Below are 27,629 nucleotides of genomic sequence, written 5' to 3' on the forward strand. Positions count from 1 at the left end.
TATGATTATAAACCTTGCTTCAACAACACTTCGTGATTTCTGAAAGACTTCGTGAAAGCCTTTTTATAATTTCCTTAAAATATACAATTTTCGTGACAAAAGCACTTGGATTTATCTCCTGTTTATCTCTTTAGACCGGAAGAAAACCCAGTGCTCAAAACATTGTCTAGTTGTTCTGTATATTGTCGTCTTGCCATTCTAATTGCATAAAAGCAATTAGAAAATTAATATTTTAATTTTTTGACTGAAATAAATAATATGCTGCTATTTGAACTTTAAAACATAATAAATACATAAAGATAGAAAGAAAAAACTTTTACACAAAACGTTTTCAATATAAATTCAAGTTTGAGACTTGCCAAACAAAAAATTCAAAGTAGAAGAGGAAAATAACTCAACTCTATACACCACAAAAAGGACCAGCTTTCAGAAACTTAACGTCTGCTCTTTTTGCCCACGAAAAACCCTTTAAAAAACCCATTTTGCTGCTATTTACACGACGACAACAAAAATAGAGTTCACTGAACTGATTTGTGGGCAAAAAAAAAATTTCCCTTTTTTTTTATCCGTGTATGCGATTGGGTACAGCTGGAATAAAAAAGAAAATAAATATAGTTTGCTTCAAAAAAAGATCTACATTGTACGAAAACAAAACATGCACCAGCCAAATATTACAGAATGTAACAAAAATAATACTAAAGAAAAACATTTTAAAAGAATGGTAGAGTTAGAAGATTTAATGATGAGTTGAAAAAGAAAGACCATATCGCCATAGCAAAATCAAAAGCTTTCAAGTTTGGCAAAATACTGAAAAAGCAGGAGAAAGAGAACCACAATTTGCGTTCGGGAAAAGTTCTTTCAACGCATTTTTCATTTGAGAAATCGTACTTGTTAGTTGCGTCGTATTCATCTCAACTATGCACATTTAAGTACATTTGTGCCAATAAAAACGATTGAATCTTCTATTTACTAATTGCCCATAATTTCCACCAGGACATTTATCTTTAACAAATAACATCCATTTCAAACCTAAAATTATAAATAACGTAAGCCATTTTTTCTCCCAAAGAACCATTTTCTACCAGGATGAATCAATCGAACATTAGAGCTTCCAAATGGAATATTGCTAACGATATTTATGCTGCTGTTAAGACAAACAGACAACACCAATAAATATTCGCTCACATCGCAACTCATTTCTCAACATTTGCGTACGTGTGATGGCGCCATTTCCGTATTACCACAGCAGTGTTCCTTCGTAATAATACCTTCCACAATTCCGAAGAGAATCATTCCGAAAAAGAACAAAATAACGAGCGAGGGGAAAGGGTAATAACGATGAAGAAGTGTAGAGAAGTTTTTAACATGTTGAGCGCTCACGAAATATTAGACACATTTTGTATTCATGACGAGACACCCGATGAAATTAAGCAGCTCACGAATTTCCGCAGAAATTTGTGCTCTTTCATCCTGGGTTTGCAATGAGGAAAAAGTGTTTAACATCATGTGGCGTTTTAAATTTTGGAAGTGTCACGAGTTTTTCCGAAGGTAATAATCAAGCTTTCAAAACCAAAAGGGATGGCCAATCAAATCTATGCCACACTGAATTTAAGAGCCATATACAGTGAACATAACTGGCAGGACTATCTCTGGAAACAAAGCGGCAGTTATAACTCTTCAATCACGTAGAACTCTCATTGTCCAGTCTAAAAATTCAAACTACAAATCTGTTAGTGTAATTAAAAGTGATTGCCGATAACGGTGAGAGTCTTACAAAATATTTAGTTCGTAATCTGAGAAATATTAATAGGTGTTCTAACTATTTAATCGGCAGTCCCCAACGGAGGATTTATTAATAAAATTTTAAAGAACATCGATGGGTCTTCCAACAATTTAAGCACTACTTCTCTACTTCTCAACGGAAGCATGAAAAATAAAATTTTGAAGAGGAATCTTAATAGCTCCTTCAACTATTTAATCGTCAGTTCTCAACGGAACATTGATAAATAAAATTTTAAAACAATTAGAAAGTGTAGAGGCCGTATTGAAACTAAAGTATTATTTTGCATCGGAAATCAAATTACTTTTAGTTTTCTAACAGAGTGTACATTTTGGAAAACTTAATTTATCTTTTAAAAATTAGAAAAGGAAGAGCTCCGATGTAGTCACAAACTAAAATAACATATTTAATACACTCCCCACCCCTCAAAAAAAAAAAAAAAAAAGATGACCGTTACATCATGACCGTTAATCATGACCGTTACATTACCGAATACATAAAACCATTCGAAGACATGTGGTCCAGATTAGCTACTTGAGGAACTTGCAAAGTTGACCTATTTTTGTTCCGAAGTAGAAAACTGAATCGTCGTTTTTGAGAAATAACTACAATATGACATTAATTTTGGCTCATGAGCTTTTCGGAAGTATTTTAGAGAGCAGATATTAATTTGATACGTAATATAACCACCAACTTGATCAACGAGCGTATCAGTTCACTCACCAGAAGGAACAAAACTACTACCGCAATTCTTATTGAAAAAAAAAATGATCCCAGAAGAGCTATGAGCAAAAACACATCACGATCGACTAGCGAAAACAGATAAAAAAAAAAAAAAGGAAGCAAGCGATTTTGCGCATTATGACTCGCCATATAATATAAAACAGCATCGATTGAATAAATATCAGTCGCATAATGAAAAGAATACAATATCTCCAGTCGTAACTCCATCTCCAACACAAAAATAAACACTAGAAAACAAACTGAAAAATCAATTTTCGACCTTTTCATTTAGATCATCGTTTTCAGACACGACGAGCACACACACACAAGCTCGTCCTCTGCAGATGCTTTCAAGCCATCCACTGTAAAAGGAACTTATCAATTTCAAAATGTAATAAAAGCAAAATATCATCCCCCGCTGCGAGCCATACAGAGAGTATAAAGACGCGGAAGAAAAAAAAGAAATATTTTCTATAAATGATGAGTTCTTCCGCTTGTTCTGTCTAGAAACGATTACCTAGCCCGGAGGATACAAAATCTTCCGAGCGTACTCTAACTCTATACTATTAATCAATACGAGAAAGAATAAGACATTGCTGGCGGAAGATTACTACAGGAGACGAAAAATGCAATCTATTCCCTTATTTTAAAAGGTGGGGTAAAGTGTAAATCCCCTCTCATTAATTTCGGAATATCGGTAGTAGTCTGCGGAGTACTTACTTTGCATCTCCAAAAATGAAAGAAAAATTAACCAGCAATTTCGGTACATGCGTTGAAGTGCTTTTAAAGATGTCGGAGGGGGGAGAAGGTTTTTAAAAAGATGAACGGTCTTATTTATTATCTTTGATTAATGGACGGAATATATCAACACGCATTTGAATAGGCCGTAACGAAGAGGCCGGATTTTTGGGAACGGAATGGATCATGGCTTTAAAAGCTGCTTCTTTGAATGCCATGATGCATTGCTTGCTCCACGGGAGGAGGAAATTCAGAAGAACAAGGTGGTATTGTTGCCGCTTCTGGCATCGCTACTTCCCAAATCTCGTGGGTGTTATGTTAAAGAATTAAACTGCCTTTGTTGAGATGCAAATTATTAGTGGCAGTGAAAGTTAAAAGCATCTGCATCAAATAATAGCAATAAATAAATCTTTTGATAGATCTTTTTCCCGGGTGAGAATAATTGTTTATAGAATGAAATGAATATTTTTATACTATTACAACATAATTCTTTTCAGTTTCGCTTCACAATAACCAAGCATGCCAACCATTCTTAAAGGGTATGGAAAGGACGAATAGAAAACTAAATCTTCAAAAATCTTAAAGTTGGGGAATGAGTAGAATTTACAAACATGAAATTTTCGAAGCAGATTTTAAATGTGTTATAAATTAATGATGAAGAAGTCATTCTCCTGAACTAGCCATACTTGTACGTTGGCGATTTAACATTTGTTTAAATTTTAATTTGCCTTGGTGTTAGTCTTTGGTGTGAATAAGCTATTCAAATTTAGCTTTGTCTCTCCAACATATTAACAACATGCAGCATAGAATTTCAGACTGTTGCAATTCAGCTGAATACAAGTACTCTCATTGAATTCGGCGTTTTTTTTTTTTTTTTTTTTTTTGTATGATTCACACGTTATAAAAGAAGATCTGTAGTTATTCGTTGCTTCTAGAAAGTAAAGAAAAGTGGTTTTAAAGCAAGGAAATAATAACGATTCGACATCATATAGTTTCGTTAAACTTAACATCTTAGTTGCATCATCACGTTGTAAAAAAAGCGTACTTCAAAGCAATACGAATTTTTAATCGTGGGCGAAATTTTTATTCGACGAAACAATTTCCTGCCAACGCCCTAATAAAAATTAATTATGAATTTGATTAAGATTACGACATTATTAACCATTTCGAGTTGTAGGTGAAAATTATCTTCATACTACTGTTTAATTCCGGATCAAAATATAAATGCCATCATTTTCTTAAAAGAGTTCAAAGGTCCGGTCATTCATGTAAAATTGATAAAACATCAATTTTCTTACAGTTTCCAATCGTTGGAGAAATCATTGGCAGAAAATGCTACATTCAAAGGATTAATTTTTTTAAAAAGATCATGACAGCAACTAAATAACAAAAATGTAATATTATTTGAAAGAGCATGACCGCTCCGAAGGGCGGTCCCTCTGACCTCCCAAAAATTTCCTTATTCGGCGAATTTTGTCAGACGATTCATAAAAAATTATCAACATTCAGCAAAACTTGGGAGTTTTATTCGGCAAAACTATCACTATTCGGCGAAATTTGGAGTTCCATTCGGCAAATTGCGAGTCTCTGCTCTCCCTAAACTTTTGGTTCAGAACACCGCAATACCTGAGAGAGGGGCGTCATTTATTTACTAATCTCGCAAACTGAATCTTCAAGTGCAATTTCACCACCGTCAAAATTAATTCATCATCTTTACTTTCCTCTAAAGATAAAAATTGAAAGCTGTTAAATCGCTTATCGTGAGGATAGTACACAAAGCGTTTGGACTAATATTCACAACAGCGGGGATTTCCAAAGCAAGAAAAATTTACGACCAGTCATGACTGCTACGTAGTACTTAAGCGTAAATAACTACTTCACTGCGAGCAATTTCTGCTTTGCAAATCAAAGTGCAAGAGACAAGACGAAACAGCAGCCCAAAGCTCCAGGAATTACCTGAGATGTCAATAGCTGCATGTTGCAAGTCCCCGCCATTTGCTTATGTCGAAAGACTCGAACGTGATTGGGTAAATAAATATGCTACAGCAGCTTAATGACTTAAGATGTGAACTTAATGATAAGATAGGCGTCATTTTATGGAGAGATGTTAAGTTTGAAACAGCAGCACCTTTCGCTGCCTTAATGTCTTGTCTGGATCAATGAGGATTGACTGCACCCTAATTCTAACTTCTCTGCACTGCACTCTAGTTCTGACTTCCCTGCTTTGTCCTGGGATTTAGAAAACCGATTTATCTGACTTGTCGATGAAAGTTTCATACAAAAGCGATAATATTTTATACCTATTGAAGGTAGGGAGGACCAACCCGTAAATGAACACTTAAGCGCAGTGTCATTTTCAAAAATTCGTACTTAAAATATGTAGCAATTGGCACGACAGTAAAAACATTTTAAATACATGTAATTATTTTAAAAAAATTAGGAGCACTTCTACAGTTCTGTGTCAGGTTCTTTGGACGTTGAAATTTGAGAAAAAAAAAGGCATCAATTCATTAAATGAACAGAACGCCCTCAAAGAGTGACCAAACACATTATAGTTATTGGGAATGTATGGAAGAAAGATAATGCTGAGAGTTCACTTTTAGAAAACTTTCGAAACGTTGCTTAAAAATTAAAAAAAAATCGTAACCATATTGGCGTTATTATCACAAGACCGTAACATCACATTTTAAAAATATGGGAAAATGTAACTTAATTAGAAACTAACTTATGCTCTTTAACCGGGGCTTACTTTGCCTGGAAGCTCATGAGAGCACAGCTCTTGACCTTGTTTTCTATTACATATGAATTTGTATAGGCATGCTGGACGAAATTTTGTCTATTAAGGCTGAAAATAAGTTCTGAAGACAACATGACTCCCGGATTTCTTTTGGTAGAAATATTGATAGAAAATTGAGTAACAAAAAGTATTCACATTTCTTAAATGTACTATTTTTATTCTTATTTGCGTATAAAGATTGCTAGAAGTACACATTAAAAGCAGTACGTAAGTTTCTCACTTGAAGTTAGCAAACTTGGTTGTTGCACATATGTTAAAATGTGATGCTAGGTATAGTTTCGTATTTATGACATTATAAAATTAACCATACCATACACATAACTCCCATATACGTTTAGGTAAAGAATTCGTACACAATGTAGTGAATTCAATGTCAAGTGCCATTCAAATGTCATTTATAGCCTTGAAAGTTATCAAGATTTTTGACTGACCATAACATTTGAACATCTTCACTCTACTTATTGAGATTTGTTGCCCCGTACCCCCTCGAATGAATAAAAAAAATCTCGTAAAACGTACATTATGGATAATCTTTTTTTTTTTTTTTTTCAACCCGCTGTCATGTGTCACAGCTAACATAGCATAGCACTTTTATTGTTTGACATGACTAAGTCATCAAGATGAACAAATGGCGACAAAATAAAAGGAATGCAAGTTTTGACACTTGTAGTGTGTTTTTAAACAAGCTAAAAGATTTAAGTGTGACAGCAACATAAGGTGAAAAATAAAACTGCTGAAGATTATGAAACACTTCCATAGTCGAAAGCGTATTATGAAAATTTGAGCAGTCGAAGATTATAAACGCAGTAAACATATAGACAACATGAAACTTCTGATATAAAACTCAGATTTCCTCTTCAGATGAAACTCCTTTAAAATGTTAGTGCATGGAAAGGGTTCCACGCCATTCATTTTAACTTTATTACAGTACAAAAAATATCTATGGAATCTAGTTTTTCTTCAGTTGAATTGAACTAAATCGGAGGTTGATGAAGTTTGCTACTTTAAAGTAATAGTGATGTTAAATGTGCACTAAATGATTAATATTTATATAATTCATTATATTCTTGATTTTGATAATTATTGATACGTAAAATCTTTCTTAACAATTAACTTGATAATTGTTCTTATTAATTTTTGTTTTCGATAGCGATTTAAAAAAAATTGTCCAAACTAAACTGACAGCAAGTCAGAGCGAGTATAATAAGTACACGGTAAAAGAAAAACGTTTAAAAACTCATTTAAACTGATCACTTGAATCGAAGAAGCTTTCGAAAATCTTTTTGAAAAGTTTTAAAAGCCCGAAATCTACAAATGTGTTTGCTTAGGTTCAACCTTGAAATTAATTTGCATACTTTCCTAACAAAATTAATAATTATAACTATTCAGTTTTATTTTGGCAACGATTAAAATATTTCTCCCAACTAAACTGACACTACGACAAAACATGTATGACAAAAGCTGTCAAAAATGGTTAATAGACAGTCACAAACAAAAATAAGACACAAACAAAAACACTTTGCGCCAAAAGTTTATTCGGTCATAGAAACACCTAGGAATTATATTCTGTTACATATCTGCGCGACCCCTTCTCTCCATATGAGGGGGTGTGGAGTCGGCAAAGAACCACTGCCGTCCATGGAAACGGGTGCAGCCGACAGCTCCCAGATATTTCATTCAATTGCCGAGAGCCTTCCATTTAAGTGTCACGGATCACGGATCCATTTCTATCCGCTGCATTGAGCCGGATAACGGATCCGTATTTCATTTCCATGAGTTACAGCGGAACCTGATAGAATGAAATTTTGGAAGGTAAGGGTCCCTTTTTTTCTCCCAGATTCTTCTTCTCTGGATCAATGTGTCAGCAACACGCGCTTCCCTGTGGTCGTGCTCTTTTGGTGGTTAGTTTCGTCTGTTGAGCGTTTTTCATGCAAGACCAAATAATAAGCAATATTAATTAACGTTCCTTCTCAAATTTACAATGTTTCAATGTTTTGCATGAATAAAAAGTTGAAAACAGATATTTAAACTACGTAACGACTAATTTTAAGGTTTACCTTCCACATTTTTTCTTTCTTTTTTCATGAGAGAAAAGAAGCGAGAAGCGCACTGTTATTACTGTAGGCACTAAATCATCATCCCATTTGAAAAAAAAACAAAAAAAAAAAAAAAAACAGCAGTTTTGGGGATGCGCAATGCATATACACTATAATTTCGATTTAACGATTTTCTCAAATTAACGATACATTTCACTGTTCCGGATTTGACTGCATTGAATGTCTATGTTCCTCGATTTAACGATATCCTTGATTGAACGATAACTTTTGCCAGTCCCTTGACAACCGTTAAATCAAGGTTATAATGTACATCTTAGAGTTGAGAAATGCCTTCTAGGGTGACTTCTAACGATAACTTTTCGTTTAGAGGAGGAAAATGCCATCCCATGAGATTTCTATGAATAGCTGCTCACATTGGGGTTTACCACACTAACGAAATGTAATCGTCCTAATTTTAACCGCGCTTTTGTTTCAAATAATACACAATTCGCAATGTTAAAAAAATATTGGTCAAAATAAATGGAAGCCAGTTGTTATTTACAATAAGTAAATTTACTTGCTCAATCAAGACTCCATTGAGTTCATTTTTCAGGGATACAAAAATTTTTACGCCAACCTCTAAAACTATTTCTAGTGTTTCTTACAGTTAGAAACTGTAACCTGAAATTTACGGTAATGTAGCAGTTTTATACAACGCAAAACGCACGCTATTTTATTCATTTCTTTTTTTCCTTTTGTTTACTATCCAAAAAATATCTAACCTATGTTGCACAATGGGGTTTTTTTCCATCAGTCAAAAGTACTACTTTTAGTCACTGAAGTTGATAGAATAAGCAAAAAAATTTCATGGAGCGATGACTTTTTATTTTTCAAAACGTTCAATTTTTATTCAATTCTTTAAATGTCAGATTTTTCAAACAAGGCGTGGTCTTTATGACGTCACAAGCAATGTACTTTGGAGCGTTATTTCACTGGCACCCTGATTGCTTACGCTTCCTGTCTACCGCGTTTCCACATTATGATAATCAAGAAGCGAATTAAATATTGCGCTCGACGCTAGGCTATCAACCATATCGTTGCCAGTGCATGAGAGTAAAGATGCGAATTAAATATTACACTTGCGCTATATAGTGATATCAGTGAATGGCACTTCAGCACTTATGATGCCATGTGCAGAAGCGTAAAAAATGAACTTGCATCTGCGCACCAATTAAAATAATAGTAAAAAATATTAAACTTTGTCCAATTATTTTAAAAATGGTCAAATCCTATGTTTTTAAGCATGGTCTTTCAAAAAAAAAAAAAAAAAATACTTCTAAGATTTTGGAAACGACCCCGTTATAACTCATGAAAAGCGTCTTTTGCAGCATTTGAACTCATTTCTTTCCTAGTTTCTGGCAGACATAAAAATGCGCAATATTCCGTCAACAGAAACGCAAAATTATTTAATCACAACGGCAAAATTCCCATCAAATTACGTAAACAACAAATCATTGAAAACCAAATCCAATGGGAAAGAGCCTTTCTTGTCGGACCAGAGCAAAGTCACTCTTCGCCTGATTAAATTAATTTGAACGTGATATCGCTTATCTGATGCCTACCCACAAATAAAGCATTATTAGCTGACAATAACAGAAAATTAGGCATCACTGCACCCATGTTTTTATCGTCGACATCGCCATTGTGGCTTTCGACCTTTACTGCTGTTTATCAGGCACAGGCGATGAAAGTTACTGGGGAAAGATAGGAATGTTGAGAGCACCTTAATTGGATGCAACCCATTAGAATTCTGGAAGGGAAGTGGTGGTCTTCATATTTGTGGAAAAGCTCTTATCTGCACTAATGATTGCCTTAACTTCTTTATGCGGAGAAGATGTTTTTGGTAAAATGCAGTGGATTAGGTTTAAACAAATATTCGGTCACAGAAAAGCAAGAAAGATGAAGAAGAATCATATGAAGATGCACTACGACATCTGATCTAGATCAGCCATTTTGAGTTTGCTAGCACTTTTGACCCTTCGAAAACTCATACGCTCTTAATAATTCGTGAGAAAAAAGAAAGTATAATTTTTAAACGATAACTTTTGTTTCGTTTTGTTAATATTAAGATTCTGCTGCCTCAATAACATAAAAAAATGTATTTAATAATTTACATGAACTCGATAATTTATGAAATAAACTTGAATTTATGGAATACTTATACTCTATAAAGGGTTAACTACCACTAATTAATTGATTGCCAAAATAAAAAGCAAATTTAACTACATTTATCAATCAGTATACCTCTTCTTTATACGTATGAATTTTTATTTTATTTCCCGGACTTTCACGTCTATCCCGTGACCCCGATAGCAGAAACAGCGCGGCGCTGCGACGTACGACACAGATTTTTGAGAAAATCAGCGGACTATTTCTTAGTAGGGGGAGAAAAAAAGCCTAAAATGTTGAATGAAAAATAATTTTAAATTTCAGCGAGTGAAGATTTGTACCGCATTATCTGGGATATATTCCACTGGAAGCATGGGCTTGTTGTTTTTAGCTAAGCAATAATACACAGTAAAAGTACAAGGGTAATAGAAGCTATTACGTTATAGCCATAAATTCGCAATATTCGACTTCGCTCTATACGGGAGCGACTGTATTTACACTTTTATTTACTCCTCACACCTGTCGTTTTATGTACGCATGATTGCATTTAAAGTTGCTATTTGCTCAATGTTTTTCTCAGCTCATCTGAACATGGCACACATCCAAAACGCCTTTTGGTTTAAAAATTATAAAGTAAAAAGATGAAAGGGTTTTTTTTTTCGGAGGAGAGATACTAAATACGAGTAAGTTGCGTCAAAAAAGTCATTTAAAGAAGTTATTTTTACAAATTCAGCAAACATTTGCAGAAAAAAATATATGCTGATTAAAATAAAATAAAAAAAATATTACACCTTGAAACTTCATATTTAGGAACATACGAGTAAATGATACAAATTTATTTATACAGTAAAAAATGCAAATATTTTCTGCCTCAAGGGCCACCAATTCTTTCTAATTTTCGCGATATATCTTCAAAATAAAAAACAAACTACATCTCTACGTCAATAAAGATTTTATAATCAATGACATTTTAAACTTATTAAGCAAAACTTTTTTCTCGCTTTTAAATTAGCGGTTCTCTCAAAGGAGTGCCTTTTGTTGATCTAATTATTGGCTTCTTTCCTTGAAGTCTAAATTGACTAGCTGCCAACAACATCTGAAGCGAGCAGAAAATGTAATTAATTGATAAATAAATATATTGCTAACAAAATGCAGTTTTTTCAAAGCAATTCCATTTGCGAGTGATAATTATGTTTGTTTAGTAGTTTTTAGTAAATATTTTCTCGCGGCGCTGCTCAGTGAAAAATAGAAACAAAAATTAGTTTTGATAAATTTAATACAAATGTAGGTAATTTAATAACATATTAAAAAATATTGTGGAAAACATAATTAAGTATCTTGAAGCGAAAAAAATCAATTACGAATGATAAGTTTAAACTTATTTGCTTAAAATTACAGTATTCGCTCTTTCTGTAATAAATTTAAAAGTAATTTTTGAGTATCCATTGAGAAATGGTTTTAATTTTTTTCTAATGCGAGATGAAAATTTTGAAAGAGGATTCCAATCATTTATTTTTTTCCCCCTCCAAGTTAATTATTTTTCCCTTTAAAGAAAGCTTTTCAATTTACAGTTCGTAAATATATCTTTCCGACGGAGGAAATTGAATTCATTAATAATTCAAATAACTGTTGGGCACATTTCGACAAAACTGGATTTGAGGATTTATTGTCAACAAACTACTATTGGAGAAATAAAGACTACAAAATATTGAATTTTACTTTTAAATTATTCAAAAATAGTCTCTTTGCATTCAGATAATTGGTTTGTTTTGGAAATCGAAATTAAAAAAGGAAATATGTTTCGCTTAGGAAATTAATGTGTGCGAATGAATATTATCTGAATCCCTTTTTGAAAGAAATTGTTACAAATGCAAATTCATACATTGATTTTTATCAAAAACGCGTTTTAATTTAGCTTATCAAAAGATGAACTTCAAAAGGCAAGACATTCCCCATAACGGCTGAATTCCAATTACTCCAAAACAGAGGTCGTGCTAAGAGTTTTCCTATCCCTCTATTTTTAAAAAGAGTATTTTTCTCCTTAAAACAGTAACTTACTTAATTGTTGCATAAATAGTGTTGTAAATTAATTCGATAACTGGCAGCTTATATGTCCTTAAAGTTGAAACCTGATATTAATTTACAGTTACGTTGTAACTATTATCGATGACTACATTCATACAATAATATTTATAATAAATGCATACGACGGAGCGGATTTTGTTCGAAATTACGTCAATTTCTAAAACGTTTTGTAAAAATTTGTTAAAACTAGCTATTCTAACACTTTCAGTGCCATAAGTTTGCGGTGAGTATTTTTCTCCTTAAAAGAGTAACCTACTAAATTGTTGCATGAAAAGTGTTGTATTTCAATTGATAACCCGCAGCTTACATGTTCTTAAAGTTGAAACCTGATATTAATTTACAGTTACGTTGTAACTATTATGGACGACTACATTCATATGGAAAGAACTTTTATAATCAATGTATACGACAGAGCGGATTTTGTACGAAATTAAGTCAATTTCTAAAAACTTTGGGTACAAATTTGTAAAAACTTGCTATTCTAGCACTTTAAGTGCCATAAGCTTTGAGGAAGGGTGTGGAATATTCATAAATCTAGTAAATCCCGAAGTAAATAAGATATATGTCGAGTTTTGTGAAAAGTGCTTCTGTAGATTTTATGTCAGTAGTTCCCCAGTACCATCCCTGTTCTACTGTATACTTATTAGCCGCGTTCACAACACACTTTTCAATCCGGTAAATCCCCGATCTGGCTCCACAAAAAACCGACTGAAAATTTCCCCGTTTCCATGTTAAAAGAGGTTTCCCATTGTGCCACAGAAAGTGGTTTTTACTCGGCGTCCTTAGCGGCTAGTAGACGAACTTGCTTCGCGTAATGCATTCTGGGTAAAATTCCACTTTCCTCCCAGAAGCGAGCAGGAGGAGAAAAAATCCACATTTATCCCGCAAAAAACTAGAATGCGGTGGAAAGCAGGTTTCTTCCGGGGTCGAAAGTGTCCATGGAAACGGCCCTACTGAGAAAATAACTTCGCAGGAGATTTAACAAATTTTAGTGGATAATCAGTTTTTTTAAAACTACTTTTACTGTCAATAAATTACAACTGGAGAAATAAATGCTGCAATGTATTGAATTTGACTTGTACTCTTTTACAAGGCAGTGAGAAATACCTTCTCCAAGAAATTGAACTCCCCTAGTTCAAATGTTAGTGTCGAAAACAAACTGTTTGATCGTCTCTGATTAGTAAATACTTTTCTAAAGCTGAGGGCTGTGTGGCAAATCAATGTTTAAGTACTTTATTACTGTTACTCTAACTCAAAAAGAGCTAAAAGTCAAATTAAATATTTTCAATAGCCTAAAGGAATTTCTTGCCGATCTTAGTCCAAAACACAAATCAAAGCACTAGTAACAAATTTTTTAAAACAGACCATGTAAAATGGTTAAGTGATTTAAAATTTTGAATTCAATTGAAAACTGATTCAATTATCAGAAAACCGATTTATTGAAAACCGATTTTTTTAATGGTATTTGACAGGAGAATGCACGTTTAATGTCGTTTGAGATAGACAAAATTTAAGTATGGAGACAATATTCTACACTTGAAGATTGAAAAAAAAAAAAAAAGCCTTCTAACTCAATATTCAGATTAAAAATGAAAGAACGTTTTAATATCCTCTCCGTAATTTTTAGAACGCTTTTAAGCGTATCGGATCGAATTAGTAGAAAAACAAAATGCTATATAATTTTCCGAACGTGCTCGATAACGATGCAAACGCAAAGTCAACTTACTTTGAATGTTGTGACAGCTCCGAAAGAAAAACGCACTTCTGAAACTTGTTTACATTATTCAAGCACCAACGAAATTGATCGGGAACAATTTCCTCAAAAATCGTATTAAATTCAAAAAAGACTTTGATCGATATGGAGCACAAATTTTAAAGTCGTGAAAAATGCATAAACGGAACACGAACGCAAAAATGAAACCCAGACTAATCGATAAAAGAAATAACATACTTGGGTTGGTTCTCATTTTAAAACACGGAGTTGTAGTCTGTTTATTTACTTGTTTCTTCCCATTCAACTCTTAGAAGGAAAACAAAACATTTCAAATGCTGGCAAACATTGATCAGGAAAACAACTTTGAAATGTTCTTAAAAGGATAAAACATGCACTAGCATTCTTTTTCTTTTAACAACACTGTAAAGTAAATAGCGAAAATCTTCAAGAAAACGTTTATATTTACACGCCCGTATATATATATATATATATATATATATATATACACACTCACAAGGAATTCGACTAATTTTGATGCAACACGTAACGCATCATTTGGTCAAAAGAATAATTTTTTAAATTGCAAAAGAAAAAAAAGTGTTGCCACAGATATTACCAAAAAAAAAAAAAAGGTTTCTCATGACGTCAAGTAAACTTTAAAACATTTCCCCCCAATAATAATAAAATGTTTTTATCCAGAGTTTATTTTTATTTCTTAAAGCAGAGCATGAATAAATTTATCGAATCCAACATTCCGGCAAATGGGTTAGGGGGAGAAGTAGCATTGCGTAAACAAACGCAGAACAAATTTTCACGGATAATGGCATGCTTTTAAAGCAGAATATAATTTTAAAATGGATTCCGCTTGTTCTCGCAATTTTCTTTCTGAGTAATATATGTTTAGAATTGGATCGCACTGAAAGCTAAATAATCTGGCACTGATACTTTCAAAAGCATAAAAGCGACATTTATTTGCAGTTACATTTATTTTGTTTAAAGAACCCATTACAGTTAGAAAATACTCGATTTTGTATCTAAACAGTTCTTTATAATTTTGTATACAATATCCTTTCATACGCAATGCTTTGATTTATTAACAGACCAATACATTTGCCTTTTAAGTGTTCCAGTTAGCCATTTCCGTCATTTTTATATGCGATTGCGTTCGAATTTAAAATATATTCTGCTATAATGTAATCATATTAATCTCACATTTAAAATATGTTTTCTTTCTACGGATTTTTATCTCATTACAGCTGCGATTTCTAAACATGATATTTAAATAATTATTCTGATGTAATGAGTAAGGAAATCGTAATAGCTTGGAATTAAATTAAATCGTCTAGGTATGCTTCATAAAGCCAATCATGATGTGGAACTACTTATTCCTACTTTAAATCGCAAGAGGGTACGCAATTATTAACGAACAAATATTTAATAAACGATAACTTTCAAATTAGCGCCATATATGTAATGCACACCATTAAAATAAAACAACTTTTAATGGAAATATCGAGTGAAAATCCAGAAGCCATTTCAGGTTATAAATTTACATAACTGATCCAGTACTTTTTTTCCAAAATTGTTAGTATTTGCTATTTTAGGTTTCGAATTTTTTCGCATATTATTCTTTTGGTTGTTAGGTTGAGTTGTATAAAATATATAATGGGGTAGACAAATTTTAAGCTCATAATGAATTTTTCTAAATAGGGTTGTGTGTAATTTTTCAGTTATGTATGCAAGAAAGCTAATTAATAAAACTCTTACCGAGAAAGAAAAGAAAACCAACCACGATTTAAAAATCACAAACAAAGAATATAAACTAAGAGATCTCCAAAACTAACTAAAATAAACCAAGTTCTAACTTCGACAAATTGCACTCCCCCGCTCCCCAACAAAATTCTATTTTAAGTTTTATGCATTTTTCACACTAAGCAACTTTGTTGAGTCAACTTTTGAACAGGCGGTGATCATAATGTGTAACCACGTAGAAAAGTGAAGGAATTGCCCGGCATCCGTCACACGACAGTCAACTACTCATCAGGCACATGTGCCGCTACCATACTCATTCCGATGAATTGAATTAATTTGTTAGTTAATTCGGGTATCGGTATATTGTCAAGCGTCTCTACACGCGAGACAAACTAGTTGAGTCAACTCGGTTCAGTTTTAACAGCGTTGGGGAGCAGCAACTCGGATAAATTCGGCTCTTAAGAAGAAAAGTTCATTCAACTAAGTTGCCTCATGTAAATTCAATGAAAAACAACAGGCAACTATTTCGAAAAGTTGATTCAATTAACCGCGTCGTGTGTAGGAGGCCTTGTGTTGTTGTCATCGTATGCCATTTAGGCAGGCAATTTGAGGTGCGCTGCTTCACTTTTCCAACTGTACCGTAATTTGGTGTGAAGTCCGACTTCCACAGTACACACATGCCATAAGTACCCGTTTATAGGGTAGGCAACCATTCACAACACAACAACACATTTACACAAAGAAGGACAAGGACAGGAGAGAGAAAGTACGTCCATACAAGAGCCGGGATTCGAACCCAGACATTCCTGTCGCAGTCAGACTTCTCTGACCACCAGACAAGGCAGGCGGCAGGTAGGCTTATATTCAAAGTTAATCTACTAGTAGGAACAATAAATTAAGTTTTATGTCGTCCATCTTAATCTGTTTTCCCTCCAAAATCTCAACAACTACAAACTGAAGACTTGAAAGATAACGATTTAAATTAAGTCATATACTAGCTAAAGTAAACGAAGCTCTAATTTCCAAACTAGGTTTCATGCCAGTGGTCATTCTATTAGTAAGAAGCAAGCGACTTACATACTATTTTATATTTACATAGAGTATAGTAGCTAAGACTTTTGTTTGAATTCAAAGCAAGTTTTGGTGTCAATCCAAAGCTACGAAAAAGACTAAAAAAAAACTGAAAATTTCATTAAGCACACAAACAGCCTTAGAAACTCGAATCCAAACATAAAATTAAGCCCAGCACTGGCTGCCACAAACTGTAATCCAAATACCAGCTTTGAAAAATTACGCCCCTAACCGTGCCAAGTCACGAATTCGAAAATAACCAATAACTTGTAGCAACCCTCCCTCTCAAAACCGAACAAGCCCCACAAAAGAACCGCTGAAAAATCTATAGCGAGTACTAATCCTGACAAGCGAACATTATGCAGAACATTTTTCTCGTCCGTTTCCACCCACCAACAACAAGTACAGTTAAAATAATAATTATCATCATTTGATGTATATCAGACAACGCTGCGCACCACAGAGCAAGAGCAGCTTATCGGATTATTGGAAACATTCTGGATAGTGTAATCACGGTATTTCCAAATGGGACAGAGAAGGACCGATTATAATTTCCACTGTATCTCGTCGTTTTCATTGTGTTCGCCGCTTTTATCTGCCCGAAGGATCGTTAGCGCAGGGGTTTTCAATATGTGAAGAGGCGAACAATATGTCGAGGGTGGGTGGAACTCATATTTCCAGAAAGCACGCAATTCATCTCCTTGAATATTCATTTGCAGGCGTTCTCTTCTGGGCCTTTTCGAACCATTCTCGGCTGAATGGCGCGTTTGATTGGCTTACACATTCTTTGTTGATTAACGGGATACATTGAACAGCGATAAACAAACAGTATGCAAATTTCGCTTTTGAAATTTTGCATTTGTGCGGTTGGGGAATGCAGTTAGATTTAAAATGATGTGTTCACGAGCATACATTTCAGTCAGAGCAAAAACTTGTCTCATGGTAACTATCACTGTTGCATCTAATGGATTATTATAATTGTTGTAAATGGTGGAATATAAAACTGCGTCTTGGGAGAGGGGAGCTATTTGTTGCCGAAGTCTCTGCGTCTGGGGAGGGGGGGGGGGGCTCCCGGCCTCCCACGATTTTGTGTGCTCATATTTTCAATTGTTTCTTCCAAAACCAGAAGCATCCGTCTTTGTCCTGTAAGTCCAAAGTGGTGAAAAAAAAAATTTTTTTTTTCAAGATGATTTTATTATACTAATTAAGCACGTAGGTTTTTTTGATTTTACTATACTAATTTAGCAAGTAGGTTTTTTTCCCCCGTCTCAATATTTGTAAAACATTTAGAAATCGTCCAACAATTGCATAAATGGTGTATATATTAAACTTTTAGACTTTTTTCTCTGTTCAGAAAGTCTAATTGAGAAGTAGAAAATTAGGCTTATGTGCATGTGAGGAAAATTTTGAAGAACATTAGAGCTGAAGAAAAATTGAACTATTGGATACTCAACTACTGAAGAAGAATCAACGGGGCAGTAAGGAATTTATTTAGGGGGGGGGGGTTACACTGTGCTACTAAGACTACTAAAGTAGAACATAAGCCCATAAAAAAGCTTCTTTATGAAGTTAATGTCCTATGGTGAACAATTCAGTCATTGCAAGATTGACGCACTAAACAATGAAATAGTAGGTAAAAAGAAACCTTAGTTTCTACTTCCGAATCAGGCAAAGCCTGTAAATAATTCTCGCAGTTAAGGCATTAAGAAATGTTGCCAAAAGTTGAAACTAGTCTGTAAGAAGTTTCTAATTGGGATAGAAGCAATTTTGTGCCATCAAATCCCTGAGAAAGATTGATGTGCTAATAAATTAGCCTGTGAGAATTTCTGTATAAAGATAAAAAAAAATCTATTTTATGCAGTTGAGTCACTGTGAAAGAAAATTCTAGAAACGGGCCAAGGTCCACAGTTAGCTACCAAGCCAGCAATATTTCAAAGAAGATATCCATCGCAGAAGGATCAACCTTAAACTAACTTTTGCATGACTACAAAAGGCCAAAAAAAGTTTTTCCAGACAGAGTAAGAATTAAAGCAGACAGGTGGCGAAAGTATCTTGACATTAACTGGGGAAAGACAGCGACATGACGAAATAAAAAAGGGGAAAAAAAGAAGCCATTGAGGCACACACAAATCTCCTCTCATACAGCGAATAATTACATTTCCGAGCAGATCATGGATACGAACTTTTTCACCCATAATGCAGGGGGGCTGCAACCATCACGAAGCAAAAAAGATTTTTTAAAAACTTTTCACCCGACCCCCCTTGCAGACAGAAAAACCTTCATCTAAATTTCCCAAGGGTAAACAACGAAGAGGAATCTTGAGTCCACCAGCTGTTAGCGCGACAGTTGAAAAAGCTGAGGTCAGGTGGAAAGGGATGGGGAACCCCTAGGAAAAAGATGAATAGTGCCCATTAGAAGAGGAAAAAGATGCTTCTTTTACTTCTGGCCGAATTGGCAACAGCTGCAGCGACTAAAAGCCAGCTACTTCGTTCCTCCTAATCCCTCCTTGCAACGCAAGAGCTACTTTTCTTATTTCTTTCCCTTCCTTATGCATTTTTTTCCCTTCTTCATCTGTGCTTAACATTTGCGATTCACCGTGAAGCACGTTATATGAATCACTGGATATTCAGATCCGTTACCGGGCGCTGTTCATGCCGTGGATTTAGAAAGATTCCCATTCACGATATGTTTATGCGTGGTATGTTTTGCTTCGGGATTCGATTTCCCGGCTTTTGAGTCATTGTAAACTTTACCTTGCCTTTTTTTATTTCCCCTCTTTTTTTTTCGCGAAAAACGCCTCCTGCCCGAAAATCACATATGGAATAAAATTACAAAATACAATTGAGGCAGTGAGAAGCAAAGGGAGGTGAGTGGCAAAATTAAAAATTTGGAGATAACCAGCACAATTGGTAGGTGAACCCCTTCTCTGTCTTGGGTCAAGAGATGGTACTAGTAGACCGGGTAGGTGCTTCTGTACAGCATGATTTAGGGAAAAAAAAATCAATGAAAGCCTACCTAGAACATTATCTTTATAGCCTTTTTACTCGAAACTTGAAAATGTCCGCTTACATCCCTTTGCTTCTCACTGCCTCAATTGGACTTTTATGTAAATTATATCCATAAGAATCTCGTTAGAATGAATTATTCGAGATGTATAAAAAAATTCGCGAATTCGAAATATTCGATAAAATGAAATTATAAGGTAGCAACCACCAGCACAGTAATTTTAGATAGAAAAAGCTCACTGTATTAGAAAAGCTAACTTTCACGTCGGCAAAAGAGAGAAAAGAGAAATAGCTAATGTTCACCATTTTCCGCAGATAATTAAATTGCAAATTTGACATAGTTTTAAAGAGATAAAATTTATTTTGTTAAGAAATTTTGTTGAACTGAAATTTGCAAAGCCAAATTTAAAAACTTAGCAATTTCTTCAAACTGCAAGAAATTTTGAAACCTTCGGCTCAAAACTCCATGGTATCAGATTGTAATCGCTTGTTTAAAAATACGTTCTTCATAAATTGAAACAAGGATTTAACATATTTGGAGTCTGTGTAAGGTAATCTGAGCAACAATTGATAGATCTGCTACCCTGAAATTGCCCTCCTAGAGCCATGGTTCGTATTTTGTGAATTTTAAGTTATATTTGTTAAATTATGATCAATTCTGTGGAATTTTGTGAAAATACGATTATTTTTGCAAACTTTTATTGCTATTGATGGATGAATGATCATGTACGAGCAATTATTCCATTTCAATAGATTAATCATTTATTGCACAAAGCAATTTATAAAGAACTCAAAAATTTTTGAATTCTTGCTTCATATGAAGAATACGGACTCTACTTAATCTATTCTATGAAATGCAATTAAATTCTGAAAGCTTCGAGAAATGTTTTAAATAATATTTTTCGACTCAGAAACAGACGTATCTTATGAAATCCGTCCATTACTCAGCAGAAACAAATATTTAATTCAATTGAAGCATCAAACCCCCGATTCAATAGTGAGATGGACCCAGTGGGACTTCAAAAATTTTCATATTATGACATATTAGGTACATGATCGCTTACATATATTGTGCGTAATAGATTACTTAATATACCCTCAGTAAAATTGACGGGAACATCACTGGATAGACCAAAGTCCTAAAAACACTATAAGTTCTACGCGCACGTAAAAATTAGGAGGGAACAGGTGCATAGTCCAAAGTTTAAGTAGACGGTTGATCCCCTCCCCTTTTCATAATTGGAGTTTTTTGTCGTCATTCATTCTGTAAGTTAAAATGAAAAAAATTCTCTCAGTAGTTTTCTTGAAAAAGAAACATTATAAACAGCTCCTGGTGAAGAAGAACCATTAATAATGCATCCAAGCGGTATTATTAAAAGTATAAAATGAAGTCTTTAGAAATGAACAATCTGGATGTTCAACAAATTATAGCAAAGAATTTTTTTTTTTTTAATTGACCAATCAAAATTTATGCACTTAAAAAACGCAATTTCAAAATAGCAATGAAAAAGTTTCATTTTTAAGTTTTTTTTTTTTTTTTTTAATGTTCCTTTGAAATAACGTAGCTAATGGAGAGGAATAACCTTTAATAGTGCATCAATGCAGTGGACACTTTGAATGTCCTTTAATAAATTGTAGCAAAAAGGTTTTATTAAAAATAAAAAAAAATCCGGGGAAGCAACAAAAATTTTTGTTGCCGCAAATTGCATATTTTTATACTTAAAATGTTCTATTGAAATGGCATAAAGAAAAAAAAACTTACCAACTGTACATGATTATTCTAAACCAGATCACTTACAAGAAAACGTGTTTTTTATTCAGTTCAAAAATTGATTGTATATTCGTTAATATATTTACATTTTAAGCCAAATTCAATCTGACGAAATGGCGAATAAGCAATACCGCAGTAATTTTGTTTCTGTCGTTTTAATTCAGCTTGATTCGAAACTTCTGGTACTACATAATTCAATTATTTTTGTTTTCAAGGCATCGGAAAAAAAAGGCCCTTGTTTATTGAATTAATGAAAAAGAATACCTTATCATTTTTTCATCATCATAGTGTATCTTGGCTTGCAGCAAGATTTTTAAGAAAGAATTCAAGTACTTAAAGTGAATTTTCCCCCTTAAAAACTTTTTGCTACAACTTTTTTATCATTATTTGCAGTGCTTTTTAGAACTTAAATTTTCGAAAACTATGGTTAATCGTCTTAAAGTAAACACTACCTACAGAGGCTTCTAATGTTTCGATTTAGTTTTTCTAAATCGAGTTTTCTCTCTCTCTCTCTCTCTCAGATAGTAATTTTCCAATAAAGCAAAGTACTTCGAACATTTAATGATGTTTACTCTAGTTTAATAATACGTTGGAAATCTGTTGTGCAACACAGAAAATAAACTTATTTCTTAAAAATGAATAACCTTTTCAGTTAACATGAAAATATTTTCCAGCAAAACCGCCTATTTATTGATAAATGTTATTTACATATTTAAGGAAGAAAATGATTTCAAAGATTATTCATAGTTATTCAATTAATTTGAATTACACTAACCAGTTATTTGACAACCACCTATCAAAATTACTTTAAATCGAGACTTTTTGAGTTGATTCAGTGTTGGAAAAAAAACAAAAATCATCTCAGTAAATAATGAAATGTTTTAAAACCCTTGTGGATCTCGGCTTGTTCAAAGCATGAACAATATCCAAAGGTAATGAGGAAAAATAAAAACATAAACCTTTCTATTCCTCTTTCATTCACATCTAAAATTATAGACCAATAAACAAATTTAACTTGTTCCCTGTCATTAAATACAGTTTTTTTTTTTTTTTTTTTTTTTTTTCTGAATATTATCGAGCAACAGAAAAGATAAAGCGATTTGTTGTCTAGATCGTATTGAATATACAACAAACGCGCTTTCACCAAAAAACATCGTCTGCCCAGCATCGATTGAGAATGCAGATACGGTTACGATCAGCAATTTATAGCCAACGAAAGACGAAACAAACATTCTCCGAAAGCATGTTCAGTCTACTTCATCTAAAAATAATGACCGCTTCCGCAGCTTGTTTACGTACAAAAACCATCCCCATTCCAAGCTTAAAAGTTGAAAGCCGGGATAAATTAAATAACCATTTCAAAGAGATAGCGCTTGTTCTCCGAAAGCAGGGGAGGAGGGGAAGGGGGCAAATTGAACAAGCGAATTCGAACGAACGTAACGACATGCTTTATGTGTAGGGTTTTATGTCTGCAGATGAATTACATCCTAGTGCATAATAGCGACCATAATTCAATATTTCTATATAGGGTAAGAGTGGAACATAAGGACGGCGGAAATTATGCGTCCGTGGGATTTCTGTAGGGGCGTTTACGCTGGTGACTAAAATAGTGACATGCAAGAGAGGCTATGAATATTAAACAACTCTCATATAATGATGTTCTTGAAAGGTGCATTGACTGGTTCCTGAAGACTAAATAGGAACCTGGTAATTACCCGCGATTCATGTATTGCAGTACAACCATAATTCAGTTCAATTGTCTGAAATGGAATGAATCGTTGACGATAGTGTCAACAGAGCAACTTTGATGTATTCTGCAAATACTGGTAAATTTGCTATGATATATATAATTCAGTACGAGTGTAATTGAACTCAACGATATAAAATGAAGTCAATCGTTGACGATATTATCTTGGAAGAACTTAAGTGCATTTTACATTCGTCACTAATTGTGAGGATTAAAGCTGAGCCTTGATTCAAGGGTGGATTCCGGTTCTGGTTTTGGAGGAGTCGTTATCAGAAAGTAGGGGAAGGGGGGGTATAAGTATAATATTTCATAATAATTAGAGGGTCTTGTGCTTTCCCCGGTTGTTTCTAGAAGTTAAAGTTCCCAAGACATAGCTGTAGGCTGTCTTTCGTAGCTTTCAACGGAGGAATTCACGACCCTAAATCAGTCGAAGAGCAAAGATCTGAAAAATCTCTCATACTCTCGAAAAATCTCCTTTAATGTTTTACTGTTGGGTGTTGCAGATTCAGTGGTGGAAAAGAAGGCAAAGAATGAGAGGGGGAGGGGTTGCCCTTCTCAAACTTTCTTATTCTGGACCATGCTATAAATGTTTTATCAAATGACTATGCATAAAACTGATTAGGTTGCAAGAGAATGGGACAAGCTCATTAAGATTGAATTTGAGTTCGGTAATAAATTAGACTTGATGCGTTCATTCCGATGATATCTAGAAATAAATTACCGTGACAGCAGAAGAAATAAAAACATGACCGTGACAAAAGATTAGCCTCAATCCGAATTTGTAATTGGGAGTCAAATTAAAGTAATTTGAAACTAAATTATCCATTTTCAGAATTAAAAATTTAGATTTGACGATTTTTTGTAGATAAAATGGATAGTTGTCTATAAAAGTCGAGCATTTTAAAATGTGTATCTAAATTTTGATAATTAAAAGCAATCAGCGAAAAAATGCTAAGCAAAGCAATGCAGGTCATCAGTTGTTAAATAAAAGCAACGCTGGTCGCATATGTTAATTAAAAGCAATGCAAGCCAAATATGTTAATCGAAGCATTACCAGCTAAATATGTTAATTTTGGCATTGCTGGCCAAACATATCAACTAAAGGTCAAACAAAAGAAATACAGACCAAAAATGTTAATTCAAGCGGCGCAGATAAAACATATTTACAGCAGTAGTGAAAGAAAACGATGTTAATTTAAGCAATGCGAGAAGTTAATTTAAGCAATGCTAGATGTTAATTTAAACAATGTTACATAAAGTAGTAGGCTAAATATGTTAATTAAAAGCAATGCAAGCCAAATAAGTTTAATTAAGAGCAACTCAAGCCAAATCTGTTAATGCAAAGCTGTTAATTAAAACAAGCCAGCCCAAACATGTTAATATGTACGCCAAAAAGGCGATGCGAGAATTATGTTATTTAATGGAAATGCAAGCTAACATGTTAAAGAAAGCCAAAGACATTAAGTAAACAAAACCAATGCCTTTCAAAGACGTTATTTACAACAATGCAAAGCAAAGATGTTTATTAGAAGCAAGGCAAGCCAAAGATGTTAGTCATACTTTATGAAAGCCGAAGACGTTAATTAAAACAAAAGCAACGTTGATGATAGTATTTTTAGAGCAAAGCAAAGATATTAATGAAAACTAATGCAGCTCAAAAATGTTTATCAGAGGCAAAGCAGGCCAAAAGTATTAAATTTGAAGCAAAGTTTGCCAAAAATGTTAGAAGCAACGCAGGCAAAAATTGTTAAATTAGGAGCAAAGTATGCCAAGAATGTTAGAAGCAATGCAGGTAAAAATTGTTAAATTATGTCAAGAATGTTAGAAGCATTGCAGGCCAAAAATGTTATGTAGAAGCTAACGCTAAAGATAAAAATTGATGCTGTACGTTAAAGATACAAATTAATGCTGGTTAGAAATGTTAAATAAACAATGTTAGCTGTCTAATTTGTCTAAAGGCAAGAGCATGATTGTCATACGGTAAAAACTAGAATAAATTTTATACCACAATATCAGATTACCACGTATAAAAACTCTATTCTACATCAGAAAAACTGCCGACCATGTATTAAATTTAGAACAGCGAAATTGATTCGTGTTGAACACTACATTGGACTTCATTCATAAGCTAACCTAAATAGCATTGAATGGCCTGGTAAAAAAAAATGGTCAATAAAATTTTATTTGCTAGAAAGAATTTTACAAATTCTCATAGAGTTAAAATAGAACTTTACCTTTTCTTCATAACTTCTCTAAATAAACTGAGATTTTTGCTGAAATGAAAGAAAGAAAAGATTTTTTTTCTCTTCCTGTTAATATACAACCATTTTCACCTAAAACATTTTTTTCTACTTCCTCCAACAGCTCCAAGACTTTCTCATATACATGAATTAAATTGTAATATATACCTTTAAAATCTTCGAAATAAATTTAATTGTCTCACAAATAGAGAATGAACACAGCCGTAATTCGTTGCTCACAAGCTGTACTCTTTCCCCCTTGGTAACAACTCCCCGGTCTTCATTAAGTGCAACAAAACCTTAATGAGGAAACGGATTTCATTACTTTTTATCGCTTGCTCTCCCAAACAATACAATCTTTCGAAGCAGGTATGCAAATACAGAAGTTGGAACACTGCCGCACTTTCTTTAGTTTTCTATCTGATCTAATGAGAAAGAAACATTGTAAGCGAAAAATGTTTTTTTTCTCCCCCTTTTAATGAATCTGGAAAAACACGGCATGTTTTCTAGTTCCATATAAGGGGAAAGACAAGTATAGTACATAACTTGCATTTGCTTTTACTTTCCATTGTAGTGGAATTCAAAATGCACTAATCTCGTTCCATTCGCGTGGGTTGTGTTCCGAGAAATTCTTAAGACATTGGAACCATAAAATTATGCAGCAAAAAGACAATTAAATTAATTATTTAAGCGAAATATTTTTTTACATGTATTTTGAAAAAGATAGACAGAATATTTAATAGAAAATAACAAATAAAATGTGTTCCTCCGTCCCAAAATAGCAGCTACATGTGAATGCTTCTGTGCTAATCATTGAAACTGGTGATTCTGATTTTATTTCAATATTTTTCAGAAATTTCAGGAGCATCCAAGAATTTCTCCTTTAAATCAGTCATGGATTTGTTTCAAAAATCTAAGCGTTCGTACTCTTAGTCACTTCCCATTTTGTAAGGACTATTAGATCAGTAATTGCATAAAGCTATCTCGTGAGAAGTGAATCGTCAATTCATTAAAAGCAAAATAATTTTTCTGGTACATTGGTGGTAGAGTCCTTACAAAACCAGAAGTGGCTTGAGAGTGTGCAAACCCTAGATTTTTGATACTACTTTAGTCCTGGATACTTTTGCACTAAACAATGAAACTGGCGATTCTATAATTTTATTTAAATATTTTCCAGAGATTTCAGTGTACTATGCTAGCAGTCTACAACATTTAGTTAACCAAGTTTTTCCCGTTTGAATCAGTATCAGGCTTAATTTCTAAAACCTAAGCAATTCGCACTTTTGAGCTACGCCCCATTTTGTAAGGACTCTTCCACCAGTAATCGCTTAAAACTATCTCGTGGCTAATGAATCGCCAATTCATTAGAAAACAAACTGATCTTTCTGGTATACTGGTGATAGCGTACATACAAAACGAGGCGTGGCTGAAGAGGTGTGCGAGACCCGTATTTTTGAAACTAATTTAATACTTTTTTAAGGAGGGAATGCATGGGAAGTAGATGTTGATTCATAGTATATCACCTTGAAATCTCTAAAGAATGTTCAATCAAGATACTGAAATCATCAGTTCAGTATCCATAATCAGTATGAAATGTATTCAAATGCAGCAACTAGTTAGGGACGGAGGGAGTATTAGTTAGAGAACAATTTAAAATGTTTTGAATGTTTTTTATCTTTCGTCACAGATTGTATATTCATATGAATCTCGAGGATTGGAAAAAAGCTCCTCCAATTTTCATATGAACTCGAAATTTCTCATTTTCTATTTGTTAAATTAATGGTTGTCATATACGCCCTTGAATAACTCGGGAGTTACCATTAGCTCAAAAAAGTGGAAGAAACCGAATATAGCATTATACTTGAAAACATTATTCATTTTAATTGCAGTTTTCTTGTATTGCGTTTTTAAAATGGTATAAATAAAAAAAAATCATTGAGCTAATGGCGAAATATTAACTAATATTATGACTGTGGCCATACCCAATAATGTGTGTAAAC

At 33.6% G+C, this 27,629-nt stretch overlaps 1 protein-coding gene and 1 long non-coding RNA gene across 2 annotated transcripts in view; one reads left to right on the plus strand and one right to left on the minus strand.

The window, feature by feature from the left end:
- Nucleotides 1–27,629, minus strand: part of LOC129228049 (single-stranded DNA-binding protein 3-like) — a gene marked incomplete at its 5' end in the record, with an annotated part of 396,346 nt that overhangs the window by 121,578 nt on the left and 247,139 nt on the right.
- LOC129228050 (uncharacterized) overlaps nt 1–27,629 on the plus strand; it is a 58,439-nt gene that overhangs the window by 20,152 nt on the left and 10,658 nt on the right. The gene's annotated exons all lie outside the window — the stretch shown is intronic.

This window comes from Uloborus diversus, chromosome 8 (genome assembly GCF_026930045.1).
Source record: "Uloborus diversus isolate 005 chromosome 8, Udiv.v.3.1, whole genome shotgun sequence".
Lineage (NCBI taxonomy): Eukaryota > Metazoa > Arthropoda > Arachnida > Araneae > Uloboridae > Uloborus > Uloborus diversus.